The following is an 11,927-nucleotide window of genomic DNA, read 5'->3' as shown; positions in this document are numbered from 1 at the left end:
TGTGTAGCATGCTGGTGCATACGTATCATGTCAAGTGCATGTGTATGATGTCAGGTGCATGTGTATCATGTCAAGTGCATGTGTATCATGTCAGGTGCATGTGTATCATGCTGCTGCATGTGTATCATGTCAAGTGCATGTGTATCATGTCAGGTGCATGTGTATCATGTCAAGTGCATGTGTATCATGTCAGGGGCAGGTGTATCATGCTGGTGCGTGTATATCATGTCAGGTGTGTGTGTATCATGTCAGGTGCGTGTGTATCATGTCAGGTGCATGTGTATCATGCTGGTGCGTGTATATCATGTCAGGTGCGTGTGTATTATGTCAGGTGCGTGTGTATCATGCTGGTTCGTGTATATCATGTCAGGTGCGTGTGTATCATGTCAGGTGCGTGTGTATCATGCTGGTGCATGTGTATCATGTCAAGTTCATGTGTATCATGTCAGGTGCATGTGTATCATGTCAAGTGCATGTGTATCATCTCAGGTGCATGTGTATCATGCTGCTGCATGTGTATCATGCTGCTGCATGTGTATCATGTCAAGTGCATGTGTATCATGTCAGGTGCATGTGTATCATGTCAAGTGCATGTGTATCTTGCTGGTACATGTGTATCATGCTGGTGCGTGTATATCATGTCAGGTGCGTGTGTATCATGTCAGGTGCGTGTGTATCATGTCAGGTGCGTGTGTATCATGTCAGGTGCGTGTAGATCATGTCAGGTGCATGTGTATCATGCTGCTGCATCTGTATCATGTCAAGTGCATGTGTATCATGTCAGGTGCATGTGTATCATGTCAGGTGCATGTGTATCATGTCAGGTGCATGTGTATCATGCTGCTGCATCTGTATCATGTCAAGTGCATGTGTATCATGTCAGGTGCATGTGTATCATGTCAAGTGCATGTGTATCGTGTCAGGTGCATGTATATCTTGCTGGTGCGTGTTTATCATGTCAGGTGCATGTGTATCATGTCAGGTGCATGTGTATCATGCTGGTGCGTGTGTATCATGTCAGGTGCGTGTGTATCATGTCAGGTGCATGTGTATCATGCTGGTGCATATGTATCATGTCAAGTGCATGTGTATCATGTCAGGTGCATGTGTATCATGCTGCTGCATGTGTATCATGCTGCTGCATGTGTATCATTTTGCTGCATGTGTATCATGTCAAGTGCATGTGTATCATGTCAGGTGCATGTGTATCATGTCAAGTGCATGTGTATCTTGCTGGTACATGTGTATCATGCTGGTGCGTGTATATCATGTCAGGTGCGTGTGTATCATGTCAGGTGCGTGTGGATCATGGCAGGTGCGTGTGGATCATATCAGGTGCATGTGTATCATGCTGCTGCACCTGTATCATGTCAAGTGCATGTGTATCATGTCAGGTGCATGTGTATCATGTCAGGTGCATGGGTAAAATGCTGGTGCGTGTATATCATGTCAGGTGCGTGTGTATCATGTCAGGTGCGTGTGTATCATGCTGGTGCGTGTGTATCATGTCAGGTGCGTGTGTATCATGTCAGGTGCGTGTGTATCATGCTGGTGCGTGTATATCATGTCAGGTGCGTGTGTATCATGTCAGGTGCATTTGTATCATGCTGGTGCGTGTGTATCATGTCAGGTGCGTGTGTATCATGTCAGGTGCATGTGTATCATGCTGGTGGGTGTGTATCATGTCAAGTGCATGTGTATCATGTCAGGTGCATGTGTATCATGCTGCTGCATGTGTATCATGCTGCTGCATGTGTATCATGCTGCTGCATGTGTATCATGTCAAGTGCATGTGTATCATGTCAGGTGCATGTGTATCATATCAAGTGCATGTGTATCTTGCTGGTACATGTGTATCATGCTGGTGCGTGTATATCATGTCAGGTACGTGTGTATCGTGTCAGGTGCGTGTGTATCATGTCAGGTGCATGTGTATCATGCTGGTGTGTGTATATCAAGTCAGGTGCGTGTGTATCATGTCAGGTGCATGTGTATCATGTCAAGTGCGTGTGTATCATGTCAGGTGCATGTGTATCATGCTGCTGCATGTGTATCATGCTACTGCATGTGTATCATGCTGCTGCATGTGTATCATGTCAAGTGCATGTGTATCATGTCAGGTGCATGTGTATCATGCTGGTGCATGTGTATCATGTCAGGTGCGTGTGTATCATGTCAGGTGCATGTGTATCATGCTGGTGCGTGTATATCAAGTCAGGTGCGTGTGTATCATGTCAGGTGCTTATCATGCTGGTGCATATGTATCATGTCAGGTGCATGTGTATCATGTCAGGTGCATGTGTATCATGTCGGGTGCATGTGTATCATGTCAAGTGCATGTGTATCATGTCAGGTGCATGTGTATCATGTCAGGCGCATGTGTATCATGTCAGGTGCATGTGTATCATGCCGGTGCATGTGTATAATGCCGGTGTATGTGTATCATGCTGGTGCATGTGTATCATGTCAAGTGCATGTGTATCATGCTGGTGCATGTGTATCATGTCAAGTGCATGTGTATCATGTCAGGTGCATGTGTATCATGCTGCTGCATGTGTATAATGTCAAGTGCATGTGTATCATGTCAGGTGCATGTGTATCATGTCAAGTGCATGTGTATCATGTCAGGTGCATGTGTATCATGCTGGTGCGTGTATATCATGTCAGGTGCGTGTGTATCATGTCAGGTGCGTGTGTATCATGCTGGTGCGTGTGTATCATGTCAGGTGCGTGTGTATCATGTCAGGTGCATGTGTATCATGCTGGTGGGTGTGTATCATGTCAAGTGCATGTGTATCATGTCAGGTGCATTTTTATCATGTCAAGTGCATGTGTATCATGTCAGGTGCATGTGTATCATGCTGCTTCATGTGTATCATGCTGCTGCATGTGTATCATGCTGCTGCATGTGTATCATGTCAAGTGCATGTGTATCATGTCAGGTGCATATGTATCATGTCAAGTGCATGTGTATCTTGCTGGTACATGTGTATCATGCTGGTGCGTGTATATCATGTCAGGTGCGTGTGTATCGTGTCAGGTGCATGTGTATCATGTCAGGTGCATGTGTATCATGTCAGGTGCGTGTGTATCATGTCAGGTGCGTGTGTATCATGCTGGTGCATACGTATCATGTCAAGTGCATGTGTATGATGTCAGGTGCATGTGTATCATGTCAAGTGCATGTGTATCATGTCAGGTGCATGTGTATCATGCTGCTGCATGTGTATCATGTCAAGTGCATGTGTATCATGTCAGGTGCATGTGTATCATTTCAAGTGCATGTGTATCATGTCAGGGGCAGGTGTATCATGCTGGTGCGTGTATATCATGTCCGGTGCGTGTGTATCATGTCAGGTGCGTGTGTATCATGTCAGGTGCGTGTGTATCATGTCAGGTGCATGTGTATCATGCTGGTGCGTGTATATCATGTCAGGTGCATGTGTATCATGTCAGGTGCGTGTGTATCATGCTGGTGCGTGTGTATCATGTCAGGTGCGTGTGTATCATGTCAGGTGCGTGTGTATCATGCTGGTGCATGTGTATCATGTCAAGTGCATGTGTATCATGTCAGGTGCATGTGTATCATGTCATGTGCATGTGTATCATGTCAGGTGCATGTGTATCATGCTGCTGCATGTGTATCATGCTGTTGCATGTGTATCATGTCAAGTGCATGTGTATCATGTCAAGTGCATGTGTATCTTGCTGGTACATGTGTATTATGCTGGTGCGTGTATATCATGTCAGGTGCGTGTGTATCATGTCAGGTGCGTGTGAATCATGTCAGGTGCGTGTGTATCATGTCAGGTGCGTGTGGATCATGTCAGGTGCATGTGTATCATGCTGCTGCATCTGTATCATGTCAAGTGTATGTGTATCATGTCAGGCGCATGTGTATCATGTCAGGTGCATGTGTATCATGCTGGATGCATGTGTATCATGTCAGGTGCGTGTGTATCATGTCAGGTGCGTGTGTATCATGCTGGTGTGTGTATATCAAGTCAGGTGCGTGTGTATCATGTCAGGTGCATATGTATCATGTCAGGTGCATGTGTATCATGTCAGGCGCATGTGTATCATGTCAGGTGCATGTGTATCATGCTGGTGCATGTGTATCATGTCAGGTGCGTGTGTATCATGTCAGGTGCATGTGTATCATGCTGGTGTGTGTATATCAAGTCAGGTGCGTGTGTATCATGTCAGGTGCATGTGTATCATGCTGGTGCGTGTATATCAAGTCAGGTGCGTGTGTATCATGTCAGGTGCTTATCATGCTGGTGCATATGTATCATGTCAGGTGCATGTGTATCATGTCAGGTGCATGTGTATCATGTCGGGTGCATGTGTATCATGTCAAGTGCATGTGTATCATGTCAGGTGCATGTGTATCATGTCAGGCGCATGTGTATCATGTCAGGTGCATGTGTATCATGTCAGGCGCATGTGTATCATGTCAGGTGCATGTGTATCATGTCAGGCGCATGTGTATCATGTCAAGTGCATGTGTATCATGTCAGGTGCATGTGTATCATGTCAAGTGCATGTGTATCTTTCTGGTACATGTGTATCATGCTGGTGCGTGTATATCATGTCAGGTGCGTGTGTATCATGTCAGGTGCGTGTGTATCATGTCAGGTGCGTGTGTATCATGTCAGGTGCGTGTGTATCATGTCAGGTGCATGTGTATCATGCTGCTGCATGTGTATAATGTCAAGTGCATGTGTATCATGTCAGGTGCATGTGTATCATGTCAAGTGCATGTGTATCATGTCAGGTGCATGTGTATCATGCTGGTGCGTGTATATCATGTCAGGTGCGTGTGTATCATGTCAGGTGTGTGTGTATCATTCTGGTGCGTGTGTATCATGTCAGGTGCGTGTGTATCATGTCAGGTGCGTGTGTATCATGTCAGGTGCATGTGTATCATGCTGCTGCATGTGTATAATGTCAAGTGCATGTGTATCATGTCAGGTGCATGTGTATCATGTCAAGTGCATGTGTATCATGTCAGGTGCATGTGTATCATGCTGGTGCGTGTATATCATGTCAGGTGCATGTGTATCATGTCAGGTGTGTGTGTATCATTCTGGTGCGTGTGTATCATGTCAGGTGCGTGTGTATCATGTCAGGCGCATGTGTATCATGTCAGGTGCATGTGTATCATGTCGGGTGCATGTGTATCATGTCAAGTGCATGTGTATCATGTCAGGTGCATGTGTATCATGTCAAGTGCATGTGTATCTTGCTGGTACATGTGTATCATGCTGGTGCGTGTATATCATGTCAGGTGCGTGTGTATCGTGTCAGGTGCGTGTGTATCATGTCAGGTGCATGTGTATCATGCTGGTGTGTGTATATCAAGTCAGGTGCGTGTGTATCATGTCAGGTGCATGTGTATCATGTCAAGTGCATGTGTATCATGCTGGTGCATGTGTATCATGTCAGGTGCATGTGTATCATGTCAGGTGCATGTGTATCATGTCGGGTGCATGTGTATCATGTCAAGTGCATGTGTATCATGTCAGGTGCATGTGTATCATGTCAAGTGCATGTGTATCATGTCAGGTGCATGTGTATCATGCTGCTGCATGTGTATCATGCTGCTGCATGTATATCATGTCAAGTGCATGTGTACCATGTCAGGTGCATGTGTATCATGTCAAGTGCATGTGTATCTTGCTGGTACATGTGTATCATGCTGGTGCGTGTATATCATGTCAAGTGCATGTGTATCATGTCACCTGCATGTGTATCATGCTGGTGCGTGTATATCATGTCAGGTGCGTGTGTATCATGTCAGGTGCATGTGTATCATGTCAGGTGCGTGTGTATCATGTCAGGTGCGTGTGTATCATGCTGGTGTGTGTATATCAAGTCAGGTGCGTGTGTATCATGTCAGGTGCGTGTGTATCATGTCAGGTGCATGTGTATCATGCTGGTGCGTGTATATCATGTCAGGTGCGTGTGTATCATGTCAGGTGCGTGTGTATCATGCTCGTGCATGTGTTTCATGTCAAGTGCATGTGTATCATGTCAGGTGCATGTGTATCATGTCAAGTGCATGTGTATCATGTCAGGTGCATGTGTATCATGCTGCTGCATGTGTATCATGCTGTTGCATGTGTATCATGTCAAACTGCATGTGTATCATGTCAGGTGCATGTGTATCATGTCAAGTGCATGTGTATCTTGCTGGTACATGTGTATCATGCTGGTGCGTGTATATCATGTCAGGTGCGTGTGTATCATGTCAGGTGCCTGTGTATCATGTCAGGTGCGTGTGTATCATGTCAGGTGCGTGTGGATCATGTCAGGTGCGTGTGTATCATGCTGCTGCATCTGTATCATGTCAAGTGCATGTGTATCATGTCAGGTGCATGTGTATCATGTCAGGTGCATGTGTATCATGTCAGGTGCATGTGTATCATGCTGCTGCATCTGTATCATGTCAAGTGCATGTGTATCATGTCAGGTGCATGTGTATCATGTCAAGTGCATGTGTATCATGTCAGGTGCATGTGTATCATGCTGGTGCGTGTTTATCATGTCAGGTGCATGTGTATCATGTCAGGTGCATGTGTATCATGCTGGTGCGTGTGTATCATGTCAGGTGCGTGTGTATCATGTCAGGTGCATGTGTATCATGCTGGTGCGTGTGTATCATGTCAGGAGCGTGTGTATCATGTCAGGTGCGTATCATGCTGGTGCATATGTATCATGTCAGGTGCATGTGTATCATGTCAGGTGCATGTGTATCATGTCGGGTTCATGTGTATCATGTCAAGTGCATGTGTATCATTTCAGGTGCATGTGTATCATGTCAGGCGCATGTGTATCATGTCAGGTGCATGTGTATCATGCTGGTGCATGTGTATCATGTCAGGTGTTTGTGTATCATGTCAGGTGCATGTGTATCATGCTGGTTTGTGTATATCAAGTCAGGTTCGTGTGTATCATGTCAGGTGCATGTGTATCTTGTCAGGTGCATGTGTATCATGTCAGGCACATGTGTATCATGTCAGGTGCATTTGTATCATGCTGGTGCATGTGTATCATGTCAGGTGCGTGTGTATCATGTCAGGTGCATGTGTATCATGCTGGTGCATGTGTATCATGTCAGGCGCATGTGTATCATGTCAGGTGCATGTGTATCATGCCGGTGCATGTGTATCATGTCAGGTGCATGTGTATCATGTCAGGCGCATGTGTATCATGTCAGGTGCATGGGTATCATGCTGGTGCGTGTATATCATGTCAGGTGCGTGTGTATCATGTCAGGTGCGTGTGTATCATGCTGGTGCGTGTGTATCATGTCAGGTGCGTGTGTATCATGTCAGGTGCGTGTGTATCATGTTGGTGCGTGTATATCATGTCAGGTGCGTGTGTATCATGTCAGGTGCGTTTGTATCATGCTGGTGCGTGTGTATCATGTCAAGTGCATGTGTATCATGTCAGGTGCATGTCTATCATGCTGCTGCATGTGTATCATGCTGCTGCATGTGTATCATGCTGCTGCATGTGTATCATGCTGCTGCATGTGTATCATGTCAAGTGAATGTGTATCATGTCAGGTGCATGTGTATCATGTCAGGTGCATGTGTATCATGTCAGGTGCGTGTGTATTATGTCAGGTGCGTGTGTATCATGCTGGTGCGTGTATATCATGTGAGGTGCGTGTGTATCATGTCAGGTGCGTGTGTATCATGCTGGTGCATGTGTATCATGTCAAGTTCATGTGTATCATGTCAGGTGCATGTGTATCATGTCAAGTGCATGTGTATCATCTCAGGTGCATGTGTATCATGCTGCTGCATGTGTATCATGCTGCTGCATGTGTATCATGTCAAGTGCATGTGTACCATGTCAGGTGCATGTGTATCATGTCAAGTGCATGTGTATCTTGCTGGTACATGTGTATCATGCTGGTGCGTGTATATCATGTCAGGTGCGTGTGTATCATGTCAGGTGCGTGTGTATCATGTCAGGTGCGTGTGTATCATGTCAGGTGCGTGTAGATCATGTCAGGTGCATGTGTATCATGCTGCTGCATCTGTATCATGTCAAGTGCATGTGTATCATGTCAGGTGCATGTGTATCATGTCAGGTGCATGTGTATCATGTCAGGTGCATGTGTATCATGCTGCTGCATCTGTATCATGTCAAGTGCATGTGTATCATGTCAGGTGCATGTGTATCATGTCAAGTGCATGTGTATCGTGTCAGGTGCATGTATATCTTGCTGGTGCGTGTTTATCATGTCAGGTGCATGTGTATCATGTCAGGTACATGTGTATCATGCTGGTGCGTGTGTATCATGTCAGGTGCGTGTGTATCATGTCAGGTGCATGTGTATCATGCTGGTGCATATGTATCATGTCAAGTGCATGTGTATCATGTCAGGTGCATGTGTATCATGCTGCTGCATGTGTATCATGCTGCTGCATGTGTATCATGCTGCTGCATGTGTATCATGTCAAGTGCATGTTATCATGTCAGGTGCATGTGTATCATGTCAAGTGCATGTGTATCTTGCTGGTACATGTGTATCATGCTGGTGCGTGTATATCATGTCAGGTGCGTGTATATCATGTCAGGTGCATGTGTATCATGCTGGTGCATGTGTATCATGTCAGGTGCGTGTGTATCATGTCAGGTGCGTGTGTATCATGCTGGTGTGTGTATATCAAGTCAGGTGCGTGTGTATCATGTCAGGTGCATGTGTATCATGTCAGGTGCCTGTGTATCATTTCAGGCGCATGTGTATCATGTCAGGTTCATGTGTATCATGCTGGTGCATGTGTATCATGTCAGGTGCATGTGTATCATGTCAGGTGCATGTGTATCATGCTGGTGTGTGTATATCAAGTCAGGTGCGTGTGTATCATGTCAGGTGCATGTGTATCATGCTGGTGCGTGTATATCAAGTCAGGTGCGTGTGTATCATGTCAGGTGCGTGTGTATCATGTCAGGTGCATATGTATCATGTCAGGTGCATGTGTATCATGTCAGGTGCATGTGTATCATGTCAGGTGCATGTGTATCAAGTCAAGTGCATGTGTATCATGTCAGGTGCATGTGTACCATGCTTCTGCATGTGTATCATGTCAAATGCATGTGTATCATGCCAGGTGCATGTGTATCATGTCAAGTGCATGTGTATCATGTCAGGTGCATGGGTATCATGCTGGTGCGTGCGTATCATGTCAGGTGCGTGTGTATCATGTCAGGTGCGTGTGTATCATGCTGGTGCGTGTGTATCATGTCAGCTGCGTTTTTATGATGCTGGTGCGTGTGTATCATGTCAGGTGCGTGTGTATCATGTCAGGTGCGTGTGTATCATGCTGGTGGGTATGTATCATGTCAAGTGCATGTGTATCATGTCAGGTGCATGTGTATCATGCTGCTGCATGTGTATAATGTCAAGTGCATGTGTATCATGTCAGGTGCATGTGTATCATGTCAAGTGCATGTATATCTTGCTGGTACATGTGTATCATGCTGGTACGTGTGTATCATGCTGGTGCGTGTATATCATGTCAGGTGCGTGTATATCATGTCAGGTGCGTGTGTATCATGTCGGGTGCGTGTGTATCATGTCAAGTGCATGTGTATCATGCTGGTGCGTGTATATCATGTCAGGTGCGTGTGTATCATGTCAGGTGCGTGTGTATCATGCTGGTGCGTGTGTATCATGTCAGGTGCGTGTGTATCATGTCAAGTGCATGTGTATCTTGCTGGTACATGTGTATCATGCTGGTGCGTGTATATCATGTCAGGTGCGTGTGTATCATGTCAGGTGCGTGTGTATCATGTCAGGTGCGTGTGTATCATGTCAGGTGCATGTGTATCATGCTGCTGCATCTGTATCATGTCAAGTGCATGTGTATCATGTCAGGTGCATGTGTATCATGTCAAGTGCATGTGTATCATGCTGGTGTGTGTATATCAAGTCAGGTGCGTGTGTATCATGTCAGGTGCATGTGTATCATGTCAAGTGCGTGTGTATCATGTCAGGTGCATGTGTATCATGCTGCTGCATGTGTATCATGCTACTGCATGTGTATCATGCTGCTGCATGTGTATCATGTCAAGTGCATGTGTATCATGTCAGGTGCATGTGTATCATGCTGGTGCATGTGTATCATGTCAGGTGCGTGTGTATCATGTCAGGTGCATGTGTATCATGCTGGTGCGTGTATATCAAGTCAGGTGCGTGTGTATCATGTCAGGTGCTTATCATGCTGGTGCATATGTATCATGTCAGGTGCATGTGTATCATGTCAGGTGCATGTGTATCATGTCGGGTGCATGTGTATCATGTCAAGTGCATGTGTATCATGTCAGGTGCATGTGTATCATGTCAGGCGCATGTGTATCATGTCAGGTGCATGTGTATCATGCCGGTGCATGTGTATAATGCCGGTGTATGTGTATCATGCTGGTGCATGTGTATCATGTCAAGTGCATGTGTATCATGCTGGTGCATGTGTATCATGTCAAGTGCATGTGTATCATGTCAGGTGCATGTGTATCATGCTGCTGCATGTGTATAATGTCAAGTGCATGTGTATCATGTCAGGTGCATGTGTATCATGTCAAGTGCATGTGTATCATGTCAGGTGCATGTGTATCATGCTGGTGCGTGTATATCATGTCAGGTGCGTGTGTATCATGTCAGGTGCGTGTGTATCATGCTGGTGCGTGTGTATCATGTCAGGTGCGTGTGTATCATGTCAGGTGCATGTGTATCATGCTGTTGGGTGTGTATCATGTCAAGTGCATGTGTATCATGTCAGGTGCAGTTTTATCATGTCAAGTGCATGTGTATCATGTCAGGTGCATGTGTATCATGCTGCTGCATGTGTATCATGCTGCTGCATGTGTATCATGCTGCTGCATGTGTATCATGTCAAGTGCATGTGTATCATGTCAGGTGCATATGTATCATGTCAAGTGCATGTGTATCTTGCTGGTACATGTGTATCATGCTGGTGCGTGTATATCATGTCAGGTGCGTGTGTATCGTGTCAGGTGCATGTGTATCATGTCAGGTGCATGTGTATCATGTCAGGTGCGTGTGTATCATGTCAGGTGCGTGTGTATCATGCTGGTGCATACGTATCATGTCAAGTGCATGTGTATGATGTCAGGTGCATGTGTATCATGTCAAGTGCATGTGTATCATGTCAGGTGCATGTGTATCATGCTGCTGCATGTGTATCATGTCAAGTGCATGTGTATCATGTCAGGTGCATGTGTATCATTTCAAGTGCATGTGTATCATGTCAGGGGCAGGTGTATCATGCTGGTGCGTGTATATCATGTCCGGTGCGTGTGTATCATGTCAGGTGCATGTGTATCATGTCAGGTGCGTGTGTATCATGTCAGGTGCATGTGTATCATGCTGGTGCGTGTATATCATGTCAGGTGCATGTGTATCATGTCTGGTGCGTGTGTATCATGCTGGTGCGTGTGTATCATGTCAGGTGCGTGTGTATCATGTCAGGTGCGTGTGTATCATGCTGGTGCATGTGTATCATGTCAAGTGCATGTGTATCATGTCAGGTGCATGTGTATCATGTCAAGTGCATGTGTATCATGTCAGGTGCATGTGTATCATGCTGCTGCATGTGTATCATGCTGTTGCATGTGTATCATGTCAAGTGCATGTGTATCATGTCAAGTGCATGTGTATCTTGCTGGTACATGTGTATTATGCTGGTGCGTGTATATCATGTCAGGTGCGTGTGTATCATGTCAGGTGCGTGTGAATCATGTCAGGTGCGTGTGTATCATGTCAGGTGCGTGTGGATCATGTCAGGTGCATGTGTATCATGCTGCTGCATCTGTATCATGTCAAGTGTATGTGTATCATGTCAGGTGCATGTGTATCATGTCAAGTGCACGTGTATCATGTCAGGTGC

The sequence above is a fragment of the Microtus oregoni genome, unplaced genomic scaffold (genome assembly GCF_018167655.1).
Source record: "Microtus oregoni isolate MIOR12 unplaced genomic scaffold, Mior012 000174F_ref0000296, whole genome shotgun sequence".
Lineage (NCBI taxonomy): Eukaryota > Metazoa > Chordata > Mammalia > Rodentia > Cricetidae > Microtus > Microtus oregoni.
The sequence above is the reverse complement of the archived record's forward strand: the minus strand, read 5'-3'. Positions refer to the sequence as shown.